Source organism: Schistocerca serialis, chromosome 3 (assembly GCF_023864345.2).
Source record: "Schistocerca serialis cubense isolate TAMUIC-IGC-003099 chromosome 3, iqSchSeri2.2, whole genome shotgun sequence".
NCBI lineage: Eukaryota > Metazoa > Arthropoda > Insecta > Orthoptera > Acrididae > Schistocerca > Schistocerca serialis.
Window position 1 is genome coordinate 1,076,752,050 of NC_064640.1, and position 22,551 is coordinate 1,076,774,600.

Genomic DNA, 22,551 nt, shown 5'->3' on the forward strand with positions numbered 1-22,551 from the left:
TTAAGTAAAAGAAGACTGACTCTTCCCACTGTCTATGTTTTGAACCATTCCTGTGACACTAGTTATAGAGTCCGATGCTTCACATCAGGATTACTGTATCCCCCTGAAATTCTTTTTGACGATGAAACACAGAAATTGCATCGGAATTAAATAGAAAAGGCACAATGCCGACTTAAGTACAAGAAGACTGACTCTTCCTACTGTCAATGTTTTGAACCATTCGTGTGACACTAGTTATAGATTCCGATGTTTCACCTCAGATTTACTGTATCCCTTGGACGTTCTTATTGACGATGAAACACAGAAATTGCATCGGAAGTAAATACAAAAGCCACAAGGCCGACTTAAGTACAAGAAGACTGACTCTTCTTACTGACTGTTTTGAACCATTCCTGTGACACTAGTTATAGTTTCCGATGCTTCACTTCAGGTTTACTGTATCCCTCTGACCTTCTTATTGACGATGAAACACAGAAATTGCATCGGAATTAAATACAAAAGGCACAATGCAAACTTAAGTCCCAGAAGACTGAATCTTTTTTTTATCTATGTTTTGAACCATTCCTGTGACACTAGTTAAAGATTCCGATGCTTCACTTCAGGTTTACTGTATCCCTTGGACCTTCTTATTGACGATGAAACACAGAAATTGCATCGGAATTAAATACAAAGGCACAATGCCGACTTAAGTACAGGAAGACTGACTCTTCTTACTGTCTATGTTTTGAACCATTCCTGTGACACTAGTTGTAGATTGCGATGCTTCTCTTCAGGTTTACTGTATCCCTCTGACCTTCTTATTGACGATGAAACACACAAATTGCATCGGAATTAAATACAAAAGGCACAATGCCGACTTAAGTACAAGAATACTGACTCTTCGTACCGACTATGTTTTGCACCATTCCTACGACACTAGTTATAGATTACGAAGATTCACTTCAGGTTTACTGAATCCCTTGGACCTTCTTATTGACGATGAAACACAGATATTGCATCGGAATTAAATAGAAAAGGCACATTGCTGACTTAAGAACAAGAAGACTGACTCTTCTTACTGACTATGTTTTGAACCATTCCTGTGACACTAGTTATAGATTCCGATGCTTCACTTCAGGTTTACTGTATCCCTTGGACGCTCTTATTGACGATGAAACACAGAAATTGCATCGGAATTAAATAGAAAAGGCACAATGCCGACTTAAGTACAAGGAGACTGACTCTTCTTACTGACTATGCTTTGAACCATTCCTGTGGCACTAGATGTTGATTCCGATGCTTCACGTCAGGTTTATTGTATCCCTCTGACCTTCTTATTGACGATTAAACACAGAAATAGCATCGGAAATAAATAGAAAAGGCACAATGCCGACTTAAGTACATGAAGACTGACTCTTCTTACTGTCTAAGATTATGAACCATTCCTGTGACGCTAGTTACAGATTCCGGTGCTTCACTTCAGGGTTACTGTATCCCTTAGACCATCTTATTGACGATGAAACACAGATATTGCATAGGAAATAAATACAAAAGGCACAATACCGACTTAAGTACAAGAAGACTGACTCTTCTTACTGACTATGTTTTGAACCATTCCTGTGATACTAGTTAGAGATTCCGATGCTTCACTTCAGGTTTACTGGTTGCCTCTGACCTTCTATTTATCGATGAAACACAGTAATTGCATCGGTATTAAATTGAAAAGGGCATAGTGCTGATTTAAGTACAAGAATACTGACTCTTCTTACTGTCTATGTTTTGAACCATTCCTGTGACACTAGTTACAGATTCCGATGCTTCACTTCAGGTTTACTGTATCCCTCTGACCTTCTTATTGACGATGAAACACAGAAATTGCATCGAAATTAAATAGAGAAGGCACAATGCCGACTTAAGTACAAGAAGACTGACTCCTCTCACTGACTATGTTTGGAACCATTCCTGTGACACTAGTTATAGATTCCGATGCTTCACTTCAGGTTTACTGTATCCCTATGACCTTCTTATTGACGATGAAATATAGATATTGCATCGGAATTAAATAGAAAAGGCACATTGCTGACTTAAGAACAAGAAGACTGACTCTTCTTACTGACTATGTTTTGAACCATTCCTGTGACACTAGTTATAGATTCCGATGCTTCACTTCAGGTTTACAGTATCCCTTGGACGCTCGTATTGACGATGAAACACAGAAATTGCATCGGAATTAAATAGAAAAGGCACAATGCCGACTTAAGTACAAGGAGACTGACTCTTCTTACTGACAATGCTTTGAACCATTCCTGTGGCACTAGATGTTGATTCCGATGCTTCACGTCAGGTTTATTGTATCCCTCTGACCTTCTTATTGACGATTAAACACAGAAATTGCATCGGAATTAAATAGAAAAGGCACAGTGCCGACTTAAGTACAAGAAGACTGACTCTTCTTACTGTCTAAGTTTTTGAACCATTCCTGTGACGCTAGTTACAGATTCCGGTGCTTCACTTCCGGGTTACTGTATCCCTTGGACCTTCTTATTGACGATGAAACACAGATATTGCATCGGAAATAAATACAAAAGGCACAATACCGACCTAAGTACAAGAAGACTGACTCTTCAAACTGACTATGATTTGAACCATTCCTGTGATACTAGTTAGAGATTGCGATGCTTCAGTTCAGGTTTACTGTATGCCTCTGACCTTCTAATTAACGATGAAACACAGTAATTGCATCGGAATTAAATTGAAAAGGGCATAGTGCTGATTTAAGTCCAAGAATACTGACTCTTCTTACTGTCTATGTTTTGATCCATTCCTGTGACACTAGTTATAGATTCCGATGCTTTACTTCAGGTTTACTGTATCCCTCTGAACTTCTTTTTGACGATGAAACACAGAAATTGCATCGGAAATAAATACAAAAGGCACGATGCCGACTTAAGTATATGTAGACTGTATCTTCCCATTGTCTATGTTTTGAACCATTCCTGTGACACTTGTTATATTTTCCGATGCTTCATTTCAGGTTTACTGTCTCCCTTGGATCTTCTTATTGACGATGAAACACAGACAGTGCATCGGAGTTAAATACGAAAGGCACAATGCCAACTTAAGTAAAAGAAGACTGACTCTTCCCACTGTCTATGTTTTGAACCATTCCTGTGACACTAGTTATAGAGTCCGATGCTTCACATCAGGTTTACTGTATCCCTCTGAAATTCTTTTTGACGATGAAACACAGAAATTGCATCGGAATTAAATAGAAAAGGCACAATGCCGACTTAAGTACAAGAAGACTGACTCATCCTACTGTCAATGTTTTGAACCATTCCTGTGTCACTAGTTATAGATTCCGATGCTTCACCTCAGATTTACTGTATACCTTGGACGTTCTTATTGACGATGAAACACAGAAATTGCATCGGAAGTAAATACAAAAGCCACAATGCCGACTTAAGTACAAGAAGACTGACTCTTCTTACTGACTGTTTTGAACCATTCCTGTGACACTAGTTATAGTTTCCGATGCTTCACTTCAGGTTTACTGTATCCCTCTGACCTTCTTATTGACGATGAAACACAGATATTGCATCGGAATTAAATACAAAAGGCACAATGCAAACTTAAGTCCCAGAAGACTGACTCTTTTTTTATCTATGTTTTGAACCATTCCTGTGACACTAGTTATAGATTCCGATGCTTCACTTCAGGTTTACTGTATCCCTTGGACCTTCTTATTGACGATGAAACACAGAAATTGCATCGGAATTAAATACAAAGGCACAATGCCGACTTAAGTACAGGAAGACTGACGCTTCTTACTGTCTATGTTTTGAACCATTCCTGTGACACTAGTTGTAGATTCCGACGCTTCTCTTCAGGTTTACTGTATCCCTCTGACCTTCTTATTGACGATGAAACATACAAATTGCATCGGAATTAAATACAAAAGGCACAATGCCGACTTAAGTACAAGAATACTGACTCTTCATACTGACTATGTTTTGCACCATTCCTACGACACTAGTTATAGATTACGAAGATTCACTTCAGGTTTACTGAATCCCTTGGACCTTCTTATTGACGATGAAACACAGAAATTGCATCGGAATTAAATAGAGAAGGCACAATGCCAACTTAAGTACAAGAAGACTGACTCCTCTTACTGACTATGTTTGGAACCATTCCTGTGACACTAGTTATAGATTCCGATGCTTCACTTCAGGTTTACTGTATCCCTATGACCTTCTTATTGACGATGAAATACAGATATTGCATCGGAATTAAATAGAAAAGGTACATTGCTGACTTAAGAACAAGAAGACTGACTCTTCTTACTGACTATGTTTTGAACCATTCCTGTGACACTAGTTATAGATTCCGATGCTTCACTTCAGGTTTACTGTATCCCTTGGACGCTCTTATTGACGATGAAACACAGAAATTGCATCGGAATTAAATAGAAAAGGCACAATGCCGACTTAAGTACAAGGAGACTGACTCTTCTTACTGACTATGCTTTGAACCATTCCTGTGGCACTAGATGTAGATTCCGATGCTTCACGTCAGGTTTATTGTATCCCTCTGACCTTCTTATTGACGATTAAACACAGAAATTGCATCGGAAATAAATAGAAAAGGCACAATGCTGACTTAAGTACAAGAAGACTGACTCTTCTTACTGTCTACGATTTTGAACCATTCCTGTGACGCTAGTTACAGATTCCGGTGCTTCACTTCAGGGTTACTGTATCCCTTAGACCTTCTTATTGACGATGAAACACAGATATTGCATAGGAAATAAATACAAAAGGCACAATACCGACTTAAGTACAAGAAGACTGACTCTTCTTACTGACTATGTTTTGAACCATTCCTGTGATACTAGTTAGAGATTCCGATGCTTCACTTCAGGTTTACTGTATGCCTCTGACCTTCTAATTATCGATGAAACACAGTAATTGCATCGGAATTAAATTGAAAAGGGCATAGTGCTGATTGAAGTACAAGAATACTGACTCTTCTTACTGTCTATGTTTTGAACCATTGATGTGACACTAGTTATAGATTCCGATGCTTTACTTCAGGTTTACTGTATCCCTTGGACCTTCTTATTGACGATGAAACACAGAAATTGCATCGGAATTAAATACAAAAGGCACAATGCCGACTTAAGTACAAGAAGAATGACTCTTTTTTTTGTCTATGCTTTGAACCATTCCTGTGACACTAGTTATAGATTCCGATGCTTCACCTCAGATTTACTATATCCCTTGGACCTTCTTATTGACGATGAAAGACAGAAATTCATCGGAAGTAAATACAAAAGCCACAATGCCGACTTATGTACAAGAAGACAGACTCTTCTTACTGACTGTTTTGAACCATTCCTGTGACACTAGTTATAGATTACGATGCTTCACTTCAGGTTTACTGTATCCCTCTAACCTTCTTATTGACGATGAAACACAGAAATTGCATCGGAATTAAATACAAAGCGCACAATGGCGACTTAAGTACAAGAAGACTGACTCTTCCTACTGTCTATGTTTTGAGCCATTCCATTGACCCTATTTATAGTTTCCGATGCTTCACTCCATGTTTACTGAATCCCTCTGACCTTCTTATTGACGATGAAACACTGAAATTGCATCGGAATTAAATACAAAAAATGCAAAATGCCGACTTAAGTACAAGAAGACTGACTCTTCTTACTGACTGCTTTGAACCATTCCTCTGACACTAGTTATAGATTCCGATGCTTCACATCAATTTTACTGTATCCCTCTGACCTTCTTATTGAAGACGAAAAACAGATATTGTATCGGAATTAAATAGAAAAGGCACGATGCCGACTTAAGTACAAGAAGACTGACTCTTCTTACTGTCTATGATTTGAACCATTCCTGTGACACTAGTTATAGATTCCGATGCTTCACTTCAGGTTAACTGTATCCGTTGGACCTTCTTATTGACGATGAATACAGAAACTGCATCGGAATTAAATACAAAAGGCACAATGCCGACTTAAGTACAAGAAGACTGACTCTTCCTACTCTCTATGTTTTGGACGATTGCTGTGACATTAGTTATAGATTCCGATGCTTCACTTCAGGTTTACTATATGCCTTGGACCTTCTTATTGATGATGAAACACAGAAATTGCATCGGAATTAAATACAAAAGGCACAATGCCGACTTAAGTACAAGAAGACTGAATCTTCTAACTGACTATGTTTTGAACCATTCCTGTGACACTAGTTATAGATTCCGATGCTTCACTTCAGGATTACTGTATGCCTTGGACCTTCTTATTGATGATGAAACACAGAAATTGCATCGGAAATAAATACAAAAGGCACGATGCCGATTTAAGTATATGTAGACTGTATCTTCCCATTGTCTAGGTTTGAACCAATCCTGTGACACTTGTTATGGATTCCGAAGCTTCATTTCACGTTTACTGTATCCCTTGGATCTTCTTATTGACGATGAAACACAGACAGTGCATCGGAGTTAAATACGAAAGGCACAATGCCAACATAAGTAAAAGAAGACTGACTCTTCCCACTGTCTATGTTTTGAACCATTCCTGTGACACTAGTTATAGAGTCCGATGCTTCACTTCAGGTTTACTGTATCCCTCTGAAATTCTTTTTGACGATGAAACACAGAAATTGCATCGAAATTAAATAGAAAAGGCACAATGCCGACTTAAGTTCAAGAAGACTGACTCTTCCTACTGTCAATGTTTTGAAATATTCCTGTGACACTAGTTATAGATTCCGATGCTTCACCTCAGATTTACTGTATCCCTTGGACGTTCTTATTGACAAGAAGACGTTCTTATTGACAAGAAGACTGACTCTTCTTACTGACTGTTTTGAACCATTCCTGTGACACTAGTTATAGATTCCGATGCTTCACTTCAGGTTTACTGTATCCCTCTGACCTTCTTATTGACGATGAAACACAGAAATTGCATCGGAATTAAATACAAAACACAGAAATTGCATCGGAAGTAAATACAAAAGCCACAATGCCGACTTAAGTACAAGAAGACTGACTCTTCTTACTGACTGTTTTGAACCATTCCTGTGACACTAGTTATAGATTCCGATGCTTCACTTCAGGTTTACTGTATCCCTCTGACCTTCTTATTGACGATGAAACTCAGAAATTGCATCGGAATTAAATACAAAATGCACAATGCCGACTTAAGTCTCAGAAGACTGACTCTTCTTTTTATCTATGTTTTGAACAATTCCTGTGACACTAGTTATAGATTCCGATGCTTCACTTCAGGTTTACTGTATCCCTTGGACCTTCTTATTGACGATGAATCACAGAAATTGCATCGGAATTAAATACAAAAGGCACAATGCCGACTTAAGTACAGGAAGACTGACGCTTCTTACTGTCTATGTTTTGAACCATTCCTGTGACACTAGTTGTAGATTCCGATGCTTCTCTTCAGGTTTACTGTATCCCTCTGACCTTCTTATTTACGATGAAACACAGAAATTGCATCGGAATTAAATACAAAAGGCACAATGACGACTTAAGTACAAGAAGACTGACTCCTCTTACTGACTATGTTTTGAACCATTCCTGTGACACTAGTTATAGAATCCGATGCTTTACTTCAGGTTTACTGTATCCCTTGGACCTTTTTATTGACGATGAAACACAGAAATTGCATCGGAATTAAATACAAAAGGCACAATGAGGACTTAAGTACAAGAAGACTGACTCTGCATACTGACTATGTTTTGAACCATTCCTGTGAAACTAGAAATAGATTCCGATGCTTCACTGCACGTTTACTGTATCCCTTGGGCCTTCTTATTGACGATGAAACACAGAAATTGCATCGGAATTAAAAAAAAAAGCACAATGCTGATTTAAGTACAAGAAGACTGACTCTTCCTACTTTCTATGCTTTGAACCATTCCTGTGACACTAGTTATAGATTCCGATGCTTCAGTTCAGGTTTACTGTATCCCTCTCACCTTCTTATTGACGATGAAGCGCAGAAATTGCATCGGAATCAAATACAAATGGCACAATGCTGACTTAAGTACAAGAAGACTGACTCTCTTTACTGTCTATGTTTTGAACCATTCCTGTGAAACTGGATATAGATTCCGATGCTTCACTAAAGGTTTACTGTATCCCTTGGACCTTCTTATTGACGATGAAACACAGAAATTGCATCGGAATTAAATAGAAAAGGCACAATGCCGACTTAGGTACAAGAAGACTGACTCTTCTTACTGTCAATGTTTTGAACCATTCCTGTGACACTAGTTATAGATTCCGATGCTTCACCTCAGATTTACTGTATCCCTTGGACCTTCTTATTGACGATGAAACACTGAAATTGCATCGGAATTAAATACAAAAGGCACAATGCCGACTTAAATACAAGAAGACTGACCCCTCTTACTGACTATGTTTTGAACCATTCCTGTGACACTAGTTATAGATTCCGATGCTTCACTTCAGGTTTACTGTATCCCTCTGACCTTCTTATTGACGATGAAACACAGAAATTTCATCGGAATTAAATAGAAAAGGCACAATGCCGACTTAAGTACAAGAAGACTGACTCTTCTTACTGTCTATGTTTTGAACCATTCCTGTGAAACTAGAAATAGATTCCGATGCTTCACTGCACGTTTACTGTATCCCTTGGGCCTTCTTATTGACGATGAAACACAGAAATTGCATCGGAATTAAATAGAAAAGGCACAAATCCGACTTAAGTACAAGAAGACTGACTCTTCTTACTGTCAATGTTTTGAACCATTCCTGTGACACTACTTATAGATTCCGATGCTTCACCTCAGATTTACTGTATCCCTTGGACCTTCTTACTGACGATGAAACACAGAAATTGCTTCGGAATTAAATACAAAAGGCACAATGCCGACTTAAGTACAAGAAGACTAACTCTTCTTACTGACTGTTTTGAACCATTCCTGTGACACTAGTTATAGATTCCGATGCTTCACTTCAGGTTTACTGAATCCCTCTGACCTTCTTATTGACGATGAAACACAGAAATTGCATCGGAATGAAATACAAAAGCACAATGCTGACTTAAGTACAAGAAGACTGACCTTTCTTACTGTCTATGCTTTAAACCATGCCTGTGACACTAGTTATAGATTCCGATGCTTCACTTCAGGTTTACTGTATCCCTTGGACCTTCTTTTTGACAATGAAACACAGAAATTGCATCGGAATTAAAAACAAAATGCACAATGCCGACTTAAGTACAAGAAGACTGACTCTTCCTACTGTCTATGTTTTGAACCATTCCATTGACCCTAGTTATAGATTCAAATGCTTCACTCCAGGTTTACTGTATCCCTCTGACCTTCTTATTGACGATGAAACACTGAAATAGCATCGGAATTAAATACAAAAGGCAAAATGCCGACTTAAGTACAAGAAGACTGACAATTCTTACTGACTGTTTTGAACCATTCCTGTGACACTAGTTATAGATTCCGATGCTTCACTTCAGGTTTACTGTATCCCTCTGACCTTCTTATTGACGATGAAACACAGAAATTGCATCAGAATTAAATACAAATGGCACAATGCCGACTTAAGTACAAGAAGACTGACTCTTCCTACTCTCTATGTTTTGAACCATTCGTGTGACACTAGTTATAGATTCCGAAGCTTCACTTCAGGTTTACTGTATCCCTGGGACGTTCTTATTGACGATCAAACACTGAAATTGCATCGGAATTAAATAGAAAAAGGACATTGCCGACTTAAGGTCAAGAAGACTGACTCTTCTTACTGAGTATGATTTGACCATTCCTGTAACACTACTTATAGATTCCGATGCTTCTCTTCCGGTTTACTGTATCCCTCTGACCTTCGTATTATCGATGAAACACAGAAATTGCATCGGAATTAAATACGAAAGTCACAATGCCGACTTAAGTACAAGAAAACTGACTCTTCTTACTGACTTTGCTTTCAACCATTCCTGTGACACTAGTTATAGATTCCGATGCTTCACCTCAGATTTACTGTATCCCTTGGACCTTCTTATTGACGATGAAACACAGAAATTGCATCGGAATTAAATACAAAAGGCACAATGCCGACTTAAATACAAGAAGACTGACCCCTCATACTGACTATGTTTTGAACCATTCCTGTGACACTAGTTATAGATTCCGATGCTTCACTTCAGGTTTACTGTATCCCTCTGACCTTCTTATTGACGATGAAACACAGAAATTGCATCGGAATTAAATAGAAAAGGCACAATGCCGACTTAAGTACAAGAAGACTGACTCTTCTTACTGTCTATGTTTTGAACCATTCCTGTGAAACTAGAAATAGATTCCGATGCTTCACTGCACGTTTACTGTATCCCTTGGGCCTTCTTATTGACGATGAAACACAGAAATTGCATCGGAATTAAATAGAAAAGGCACAATTCCGACTTAAGTACAAGAAGACTGACTCTTCTTACTGTCAATGTTTTGAACCATTCCTGTGACACTACTTATAGATTCCGATGCTTCACCTCAGATTTACTGTATCCCTTGGACCTTCTTACTGACGATGAAACACAGAAATTGCTTCGGAATTAAATACAAAAGGCACAATGCCGACTTAAGTACAAGAAGACTAACTCTTCTTACTGACTGTTTGGAACCATTCCTGTGACACTAGTTATAGATTCCGATGCTTCACTTCAGGTTTACTGTATCCCTCTGACCTTCTTATTGACGATGAAACACAGAAATTGCATCGGAATTAAATACAAAAGGTACAATGCCGACTTAAGTACAAGAAGACTGACTCTTCTTTTTGTCTATGTTTTGAACCACTCCTGTGACATTAGTTATAGATTCCGATGCTTCACTTCAGGTTTGCAGTATCCCTTGGACCTTCTCATTGACGATGAAACACAGAAATTGCATCGGAATTAAATAGAAAAAGCACAATGCCGACTTAAGTACAAGAAGACTGACTCTTCTTACTGACTATGATTTGAACCATTCCTGTGACACTAGTTATAGATTCCGATGGTTCACTTCAGGTTTACTGTATCCCTTGGACGTTCTTATTGACGATGAAACACAGAAAGTGCATCGGAAGTAAATAGAAAAGGCACAATGCTGACTTAAGTACAAGAAAACTGACTCTTCCTACTTTCTATGTTTTGAACCATTCCTGTGACACTAGTTATAGATTCCGATGCTTCACTTCAGGTTTACTGTATCCCTCTGACCTTCTTATTGACGATGAAACACAGAAATTGCATCGGAATGAAATACAAAAGCACAATGCTGACTTAAGTACAAGAAGACTGACCTTTCTTACTGTCTATGCTTTGAACCATGCCTGTGACACTAGTTATAGATTCCGATGCTTCACTTCAGGTTTACTGTATCCCTTGGACCTTCTTTTTGACGATGAAACACAGAAATTGCATCGTAATTAAAAACAAAATGCACAATGCCGACTTAAGTACAAGAAGACTGACTCTTCCTACTGTCTATGTTTTGAACCATTCCATTGACCCTAGTTATAGATTCAAATGCTTCACTCCAGGTTTACTGTATCCCTCTGACCTTCTTATTGACGATGAAACACTGAAATTGCATCGGAATTAAATACAAAAGGCAAAATGCCGACTTAAGTACAAGAAGACTGACTCTTCTTACTGACTGTTTTGAACCATTCCTGTGACACTAGTTATAGATTCCGATGCTTCACTTCAGGTTTACTGTATCCCTCTGACCTTCTTATTGACGATGAAACACAGAAATTGCATCAGAATTAAATACAAATGGCACAATGCCGACTTAAGTACAAGAAGACTGACTCTTCCTACTGTCTATGTTTTGAACCATTCGTGTGACACTAGTTATAGATTCCGAAGCTTCACTTCAGGTTTACAGTATCCCTTGGTTCTTCTTATTGACGATGAAACACAGAAATTGCATCGGAATTAAATAGAGAAAGCACAATGCCGACTTAAGTACAAGAAGACTGACTTTTCTTACTGACTATGATTTGAACCATTCCTGTGACACTAGTTATAGATTCCGATTGTTCACTTCAGGCTTACTGTATCCCTTGGACGTTCTTATTGACGATGAAACACAGAAAGTGCATCGGAATTAAATAGAAAAGGCACAATGCCGATTTAAGAACAAGAAGACTGACTCTTCCTACTGTCTATGCTTTGAACCATTCCTGTGACACTAGTTATAGATTGCGATGCTGCACTTCAGATTTACTGTATCCCTCTGACCTGCTTATTGACGATGAAACACAGAAATTGCATCGGAATTAAATACAAAAGGCACAATGCTGACTTAAGTACAAGAAGACTTACTCTTCTTACTGGCTGTTTTGAACCATTCCTCTCACACAAGTTATAGATTCCGATGCTTCACTTCAGGTTTACTGTAACCCTCTGACATTCTTATAGACGATGAAACACAGAAATTGCGTCGGAATTAAATACAAAAGGAACAATGCCGACTTAAATACAAGAAGACAGACCCTTCTTACTGTCTATGTTTTGAACCATTCCTGTGACACTAGTTGTAGATTCCGATGCTTCACTTCAGGTTTACTGTATCCCTCTGACCTTCTTATGTACGATGAAACACAGAAATTGCATCGGAATTAAATAGAAAAGGCACAATGCCGACTTAAGTACAAGAAGACTGACTCTTCTTACTGTCTAAGATTTGAACCATTCCTGTAAAACTAGATATGGATTCCGATGCTTCACTGCAGGTTTACTGTATCCCTTGGACCTTCTTATTGACGATGAAACACAGAAATTGCATCGGAATTAAATAGAAAAGGCACAATGCCGACTTAAGTACAAGAAGACTGACTCACCTTACTGTCAATGTTTTGAACCATTCCTGTGACACTAGTTAAGGATTCCGATGCTTCACCTCGGATTTACTGTATCTCTTGGACCTTCTTACTGACGATGAAACACAGAAATTGCATCGGAATTAAATACTAAAGGTACAATGCCGACTTAAGTACAAGAAGACTGACGCTTCTTACTGACTGTTTTGAACCATTCCTGTGACACTAGTTATAGATTCCCATGCTTCACTTCAGGTTTACTGTATCCCTCTGACCTTCTTATTGACGATGAAACTCAGAAATTGGATCGGAATTAAATACAAAAGGCACAATGCCGACTTAATTACAAGAAGATTGACTCTTCTTTTTGTCTATGTTTTGAACCATTCCTGTGACACTAGTTATAGATTCCGATGCTTCACTTCAGTTTTACAGTATCCCTTGGACCTTTTTATTGACGATGAAACACAGAAATTGCATTGGAATTAAATCGAGAAAGCTCAATGCCGACTTAAGTACAAGAAGACAGACTCTTCTTACTGACTATGATTTGAACCATTCCTGTGACACTAGTCATAGATTCCGATGGTTCACATCAGGTTTACTGTATCCCTTGGACGTTGTTATTGACGATGAAACACAGAAAGAGCATCGGAATTAAATAGAAAAGGCACAATGCTGACTTAAGTACAAGAAGACTGACTCTTCCTACTTTCTATGTTTTGAACCATTCCTGTGACACTAGTTATAGATTCCGATGCTTCACTTCAGGTTTACTGTATCCCTCTGACCTTCTTATTGACGAAGAAACACAGAAATTGCATCGGAATTAAATACAAAACGCAACATGCCGACTTAAGTACAAGAAGACTGACCTTTCTTACTGTCTATGCTTTGAACCATTCCTGTGACACTAGTTATTGATTCCGATGCTTCACTTCAGGTTTACTGTATCCCTTGGACCTTCTTATTGACGATGAAGCACAGAAATTGCATCGGAATTAAATACAAAAGGCACAATGCCAACTTAAGTACAAGAAGACTGACTCTTCCTACTGTCTATGTTTTGAACCATTCCATTGACCCTAGTTATAGATTCCGATGCTTCACTACATGTTTACTGTATCCCTCTGACCTTCTTATTGACGATGAAACACTGAAATTGCATCGGAATTAAATAGAGAAAGCACAATGCCGACTTAAGTACAAGATGACTGACTCCTCTTACTGACTATGTTTGGAACCATTCCTGTAACACTAGTTATAGATTCCGATGCTTCACTTCAGGTTTACTGTATCCCTTTGACCTTCTTATTGACGATGAAACACTGAAATTGCATCAGAATTAAATACAAATGGCACAATGCCGACTTAAGTACAGGAAGACTGACTCTTCCTACTGTCTATGTTTTGAACCATTCGTGTGACACTAGTTATAGATTCCGAAGCTTCACTTCAGGTTTACTGTATCCCTTGGACGTTCTTATTGACGATGAAACACTGAATTTGCATCGGAATTAAATAGAAAAAGCACAATGCCGACTTAAGGTCAAGAAGACTGACTCCTCTTACTGAGTATGATTTGAACCATTCCTGTGACACTACTTATAGATTCCGATGCTTCTCTTCCGGTTTACTGTATCCCTCTGACCGTCGTATTATCGATGAAACACAGAAATTGCATCGGATTTAAATACGAAAGTCACAATGCCGACTTAAGTACAAGAAGACTGACTCTTCTTTCTGACTATGTTTTGAACCATTCCTGTGACAATATTTATAGATGCCGATGCTTCACTTCAGGTTTACTGTATCCCTCTGACCTTCTTATTGACGATGAAACACAGAAATTGCATCGGAATTAAATAGAAAAGACACAATGCCGACTTAAGTACAAGAAGACTGACTGTTCTTACTGTCTATGTTTTATACCATTCCTGTCACGCTAGTTACAGATTCCGATGCTTCACTTCAGGTTTACTGTATCACTTGGACCTTCTGATTGACGATGTGACACAGATATGGCATCGGAATTAAATACAAAAGGCACAATGCCGACATAAGTACAAGAAGACTAACTCTTCTTACTGACTTTGTTTTGAACCATTCCTGTGACACTAGTTAGAGATTCCGATGATTCACTTCAGGTTTACTGTATCCCTCTGACCTTCTTATTGACGATGAAACACAGTAATTGCATCGGAATTTAATTGAAAAGGGCACAATGCCGACTTCAGTACAAGAAGACTGACTCTTCTTACTGACTATGATTTGAACCATTCCTGTGACACTAGTTATAGATTCCGATGGTTCACTTCAGGTTTACTGTATCCCTTGGACGTTCTTATTGACGATGAAACACAGAAAGTGCATCGGAAGTAAAAAAAAAAGGCACAATGCTGACTTAAGTACAAGAAAACTGACTCTTCCTACTTTCTATCTTTTGAACCATTCCTGTGACACTAGTTATAGATTCCGATGCTTCACTTCAGGTTTACTGTATCCCTCTGACCTTCTTATTGACGATGAAACACAGAAATTGCATCGGAATGAAATACAAAAGCACAATGCTGACTTAAGTACAAGAAGACTGACCTTTCTTACTGTCTATGCTTTGAACCATGCCTGTGACACTAGTTATAGATTCCGATGCTTCACTTCAGGTTTACTGTATCCCTTGGACCTTCTTTTTGACGATGAAACACAGAAATTGCATCGGAATTAAAAACAAAATGCACAATGCCGACTTAAGTACAAGAAGACTGACTCTTCCTACTGTCTATGTTTTGAACCATTCCATTGCCCCTAGTTATAGATTCAAATGCTTCACTCCAGGTTTACTGTATCCCTCTGACCTTCTTATTGACGATGAAACACTGAAATTGCATCGGAATTTATACAAAAGGCACAATGCCGACATAAGTACTAGAACGCTGACTCTTCTTACTGACTATGTTTTGAACCATTCCTGTGACACTAGATATAGATTCCGATGCTTCACTTCAGGTTTACAGTATCCCTTGGACCTATATATTGACGATGAAACACAGAATTTGCATAGGAATTAAATAGAGAAAGCACAATGCCGACTTAAGTACAAGAAGACTGACTCTTCTTTCTGACTATGATTTGAACCATTCCTGTGAAACTAGTTATAGATTCCGATGGTTCACTTCAGACTTACTGTATCCCTTGGACATTCTTATTGACGATGATACACAGACAGTGCATCGGAATTAAATAGAAAAAGCACAATGCTGACTTAAGTACAAGAAGACTGACTCTTCCTACTTTCTATGTTTTGAACCAATCCTGTGGCACTAGTTATAGATTCCGATGCTTCACTTCAGGTTTACTGTATCCCTCTCACCTTCTTATTGACGATGAAACACAGAAATTGCATCGGAATTAATTACAAATAGCACAATGCTGACTTAAGTAAAAGAAGACTGACTCTCCTTACAGTCTATGTTTTGAACCATTCCTGTGAAAGTGGATATAGATTCCGATGCTTCACTAAAGGTTTACTGTATCCCTTGGACCTTCTTATTGACGATGAAACACAGAAATTGCATCGGAATTAAATAGAAGAGCACAATGCCGACTTAAGTACAAGAAGACTGACTCTTCTTTCTGTCAATGTTTTGAACCATTCCTGTGACACTAGTTATAGATTCCGATGCTTCACCTCAGATTTACTGAATTCCTTGGACCTTCTTACTGACGATGAAACACAGAAATTGCATCGGAATTAAATACAAAAGGCACAATGCCGACTTAAGTACAAGAAGACTGACTCATCTTACTGACTGTTTTGAACCATTCCTGTGACACTAGTTACAGATTCCGATGCTTCACTCCAGCTTTACTGCATCCCTTGGACCTTCTTATAGACGATGAAACACAGAAATTGCATCGGAATTAAATACAAAAGGCACAATGCCGACTTAAGTACAAGAAGACTGGCTCTTCGTACTGACTATGTTTTGAACCATTCCTGTGACACTAGTTATAGATTACGAAGATTCACTTCAGGTTTACTGAATCCCTTGGACCTTCTTATTGACGATGAAACACAAAAATTGCATCGGAATTAAATAGAGAAGGCACAATGCCGACTTAAGTACAAGAAGACTGACTCCTCTTACTGACTATGTTTGGAACCATTCCTGTGACACTAGTTATAGATTCCGATGCTTCACTTCAGGTTTACTGTATCCCTCTGACCTTCTTATTGACGATGAAACACAGATATTGCATCGGAATCTAGTAGAAAAGGCACATTGCTGACTTAAGAACAAGAAGACTGACTCTTCTTACTGACTATGTTTTGAACCATTCCTGTGACACTAGTTATAGATTCCGATGCTTCACTTCAGGTTTATTGAATCCCTTGGACGCTCTTATTGACGATGAAACACAGAAATTGCATCGGAATTAAATAGAAAAGGCACAATGCCGACATAAGTACAAGGAGACTGACTCTTGTTACTGACTATGCTTTGAACCATTCCTGTGGCACTACATATTGATTCCGATGCTTCACTTCAGGTTTATTGTATCCCTTGGACGCTGTTATTGACGATGAAACACAGAAATTGCATCGGAATTAAATAGAAAAGGCACAATGCCGACTTAAGTACAAGAAGACTGACTCTCCTTACTGTCTAAGTTTTGAACCATTCCTGTGACGCTAGTTACAAATTCCGGTGCTTCACTTCAGGGTTACTGTATCCCTTGGACCTTCTTATTGACGATGAAACACAGATATTGCATCGGAAATAAATACAAAAGGCACATTGCCGACTTAAGTACAAGAAGACTGACTCTTCTTACTGACTATGTTTTGAACCATTCCTGTGACACTAGTTATAGATTCCGATGCTTCACTCCATGTTTACTGTATCCCTCTGACCTTCTTATTGACGATGAAACACTGAAATTGCATCGGAATTAAATACAAAATGCAAAATGCCGACTTAAGTACAAGAAGCCAGATCTTCTTACTGACTGTTTTGAACCATTCCTGTGACACTAGTTATAGATTCCGATCCTTCACTTCAGGTTTACTGTATCCCTTGGACCTTCTTATTGACGATGAAACACAGAAATTGCATCGGTATTAAATACAAAAGACACAATGAGGACTTCAGTACAAGAAGACTGACTCTTCATACTGATTATGTTTTGAACCATTCCTGTGACACTAGTTATAGATTCCGATGCTTCACTTCAGGTTTACTGTATCCCTCTGACCGTCGTATAGACGATGAAACACAGAAATTGCATCCGAATTAAATACAAAAGGCACAATGCCGACTTAAGTACATGTAGTCTGACTCTTCCTACTTTCTATGTTTTAAAACATTCCTGTGACACTAGTTACAGATTCCGATGCTTCATTTTGGGTTTACTGTATCCCATGGACCTTCTTATTGACGATGAAACACAGAAAGTGCATCGGAATTAAAAAGAAAAGCACAATGCTGATTTAAGTACAAGAAGACTGACTCTGCCTACTTTCTATGCTTTGAACCATTCCTGTGACACTAGTTAAAGATTCCGATGCTTCACTTCAGGTTTACTGTATCCCTCCCACCTTCTTATTGACGATGAAGCACAGAAATTGCATCGGAATCAAATACAAATGGCACAATGCTGACTTAAGTACAAGAAGACTGACTCTCCTTACTGTCTATGTTTTGAACCATTCCTGTGAAACTGGATATAGATTCCGATGCTTCACTAAAGGTTTACTGTATCCCTTGGACCTTCTTATTGACGATGAAACACAGAAATTGCATCGGAATTAAACAGAAAAGGCACAATGCCGACTTAAGTACAAGAAGACTGACTCTTCTTACTGTCAATGTTTTGAACCATTCCTGTGACACTAGTTATAGATTCCGATGCTTCACCTCAGATTTACTGTATCCCTTGGACCTTCTTATTGACGATGAAACACAGAAATTGCATCGGAATTAAATACAAAAGGCACAATGCCGACTTAAATACAAGAAGACTGACCCCTCTTACTGACTATGTTTTGAACCATTCCTGTGACACTAGTTATAGATTCCGATGCTTCACTTCAGGTTTACTGTATCCCTCTGACCTTCTTATTGACGATGAAACACAGAAATTGCATCGGAATTAAATAGAAAAGGCACAATGCCGACTTAAGTACAAGAAGACTGACTCTTCTTACTGTCTATGTTTTGAACCATTCCTGTGACACTAGTTATAGATTCCGATGCTTCACTTCAGGTTTACTGTATGCCTTGGACCTTCTTATTGATGATGAAACACAGAAATTGCATCGGAAATAAATACAAAAGGCACGATGCCGATTTAAGTATATGTAGACTGTATCTTCCCATTGCCTATGATTTGAACCATTCCTGTGACACTTGTTATAGATTCCGATGCTTCATTTCAGGTTTACTGTATCCCTTGGATCTTCTTATTGACGATGAAACACAGACAGTGCATCGGAGTTAATTACGAAAGGCACATTGCCAACTTAAGTAAAAGAAGACTGACTCTTCCCACTGTCTATGTTTTGAACCATTCCTGTGACACTAGTTATAGAGTCCGATGCTTCACTTCAGGTTTACTGTATCCCTCTGAAATTCTTTTTGACGATGAAACACAGAAATTGCATCGGAATTAAATAGAAAAGGCACAATGCCGACTTAAGTACAAGAAGACTGACTCTTCCTACTGTCAATGTATTGAACCATTCCTGTGACACTAGTTATAGATTCCGATGCTTCACCTCAGACTTACTGTATCTCTTGGACGTTCTTATTGACGATGAAACACAGAAATTGCATCGGAAGTAAATACAAAAGCCACAATGCCGACTTAAGTACAAGAAGACTGACTCTTCTTACTGACTGTTTTGAACCATTCCTGTGACACTAGTTATAGATTCCGATGCTTCACTTCAGGTTTACTGTATCCCTTGGACCTTCTTTTTGACGATGAAACACAGAAATTGCATCGGAATTAAATACAAAATGCACAATGCCGACATAAGTCCCAGAAGACTGACTCTTCTTTTTATCTATGTTTTGAACAATTCCTGTGACACTAGTTATAGATTCCGAAGATTCACTTCAGGTTTACTGTATCCCTTGGACCTTCTTATTGACGATGAAACACAGAAATTGCATCGGAATTAAATACAAAAGGCACAATGCCGACTTAAGTACAGGAAGACTGACGCTTCTTACTGTCTATGTTTTGAACCATTCCAGTGACACTAGTTGTAGATTCCGATGCTTCTCTTCAGGTTTACTGTATCCCTCTGACCTTCTTATTGACGATGAAACATAGAAATTGCATCGGAATTAAATACAAAAGGCACAATGCCGACTTAAGTACAAGAAGACTGGCTCTTCGTACTGACTATGTTTTGAACCATTCCTGTGACACTAGTTATAGATTACTAAGATTCACTTCAGGTTTACTGAATCCCTTGGACCTTCTTATTGACGATGAAACACAAAAATTGCATCGGAATTAAATAGAGAAGGCACAATGCCGACTTAAGTACAAGAAGACTGACTCCTCTTACTGACTATGTTTGGAACCATTCCTGTGACACTAGTTATAGATTCCGATGCTTCACTTCAGGTTTACTGTATCCCTCTGACCGTCTTATTGACGATGAAACACAAATATTGCATCGGAATTAAGTAGAAAAGGCACATTGCTGATTTAAGAACAAGAAGAGTGACTCTTATTACTGACTATGTTTTGAACCATTCCTGTGACACTAGTTATAGATTCTGATGCTTCACTTCAGGTTTATTGAATCCCTTGGACGCTCTTATCGACGATGAAACACAGAAATTGCATCGGAATTAAATAGAAAAGGCACAATGCCGACATAAGTACAAGGAGACTGACTCTTGTTACTGACTATGCTTTGAACCATTCCTGTGGCACTACATATTGATTCCGATGCTTCACTTCAGGTTTATTGTATCCCTTGGACGCTCTTATTGACGATGAAACACAGAAATTGCATCGGAATTAAATAGAAAAGGCACAATGCCGACTTAAGTACAAGAAGACTGACTCTTCTCACTGTCTAAGTTTTGAACCATTCCTGTGACGCTAGTTATAGATTCCGGTGCTTCACTTCAGGGTTACTGTATCCCTTGGACCTTCTTATTGACGATGAAACACAGATATTGCATCGGAACAAAATACAAAAGGCACATTGCCGACTTAAGTACAAGAAGACTGACTCTTCTTACTGACTATGTTTTGAACCATTCCTGTGACACTAGTTAGAGATTCCGATGCTTCACTTCGGGTTTACTGTATGCCTCTGACCTTCTAATTAACGGTGAAACACAGTAATTGCATCGGAATTAAATTGAAAAGGGCATAGTGCTGATTTAAGTACAAGAATACTGACTCTTCTAACTGTCTATGTTTTGAACCATTCCTGTGACACTAGTTATAGATTCCGATGCTTTACTTCAGGTTTACTGTATCCCTTGGACCTTCTTATTGACGATGAAACACAGAAATTGCATCGGAATTATATACAAAAGGCACAATGAGGACTTAAGTACAAGAAGACTGACTCTTCATACTGACTATGTTTTGAACCTTTCCTGTGACACTAGTTATAGATTCCGATGCTTCACTTCAGGTTTACTGTATCCCTCTGACCGGCATATAGACGATGAAACACAGAAATTGCATCCGAATTAAATACAAAAGGCACAATGCCGACTTAAGTACATGTAGTCTGACTCTTCCTACTTTCTATGTTTTAAAAAATTCCTGTGACACTAGTTACAGATTCCGATGCTTCATTTTGAGTTTACTGTATCCCATGGACCTTCTTATTGACGATGAAACACAGAAAGTGCATCGGAATTAAAAAGAAAAGCACAATGCTGATTTAAGTACAAGAAGACTGACTCTTCCTATTTTCTATGCTTTGAACCACTCTTGTGACACTAGTTATAGATACCGATGCTTCACTTCAGGTTTACTGTATCCCTCTCACCTTCTTATTGACGATGAAGCACAGAAATTGCATCGGAATCAAATACAAATGGCACAATGCTGACTTAAGTACAAGAAGACTGACTCTCCTTACTGTCTATGTTTTGAACCATTCCTGTGAAACTGGATATAGATTCCGATGCTTCACTAAAGGTTTACTGTATCCCTTGGACCTTCTTATTGACGATGAAACACAGAAATTGCATCGGAATTAAATAGAAAAGGCACAATGCCGACTTAAGTACAAGAAGACTGACTCTTCCTACTGTCTATGTTTTGTACCATTCCATTGACCCTAGTTATAGATTCAAATGCATCACTTCAGGTTTACTGTATCCCTCTGACCTTCTTATTGACGATGAAACACTGATATTGCATCGGAATTAAATACAAAAGGCAAAATGCCGACTTAAGTACAAGAAGACTGACTATTCTTACTGACTGTTTTGAACCATTCCTGTGACACTAGTTATAGATTCCGATGCATCACTTCAGGTTTACTGTATCCCTCTGACCTTCTTATTGACGATGAAACACAGAAATTGCATCAGAATTAAATACAAATGGCACAATGCCGACTTAAGTACAAGAAGACTGACTCTTGCTACTGTCTATGTTTTGAACCATTCGTGTGACACTAGTTAT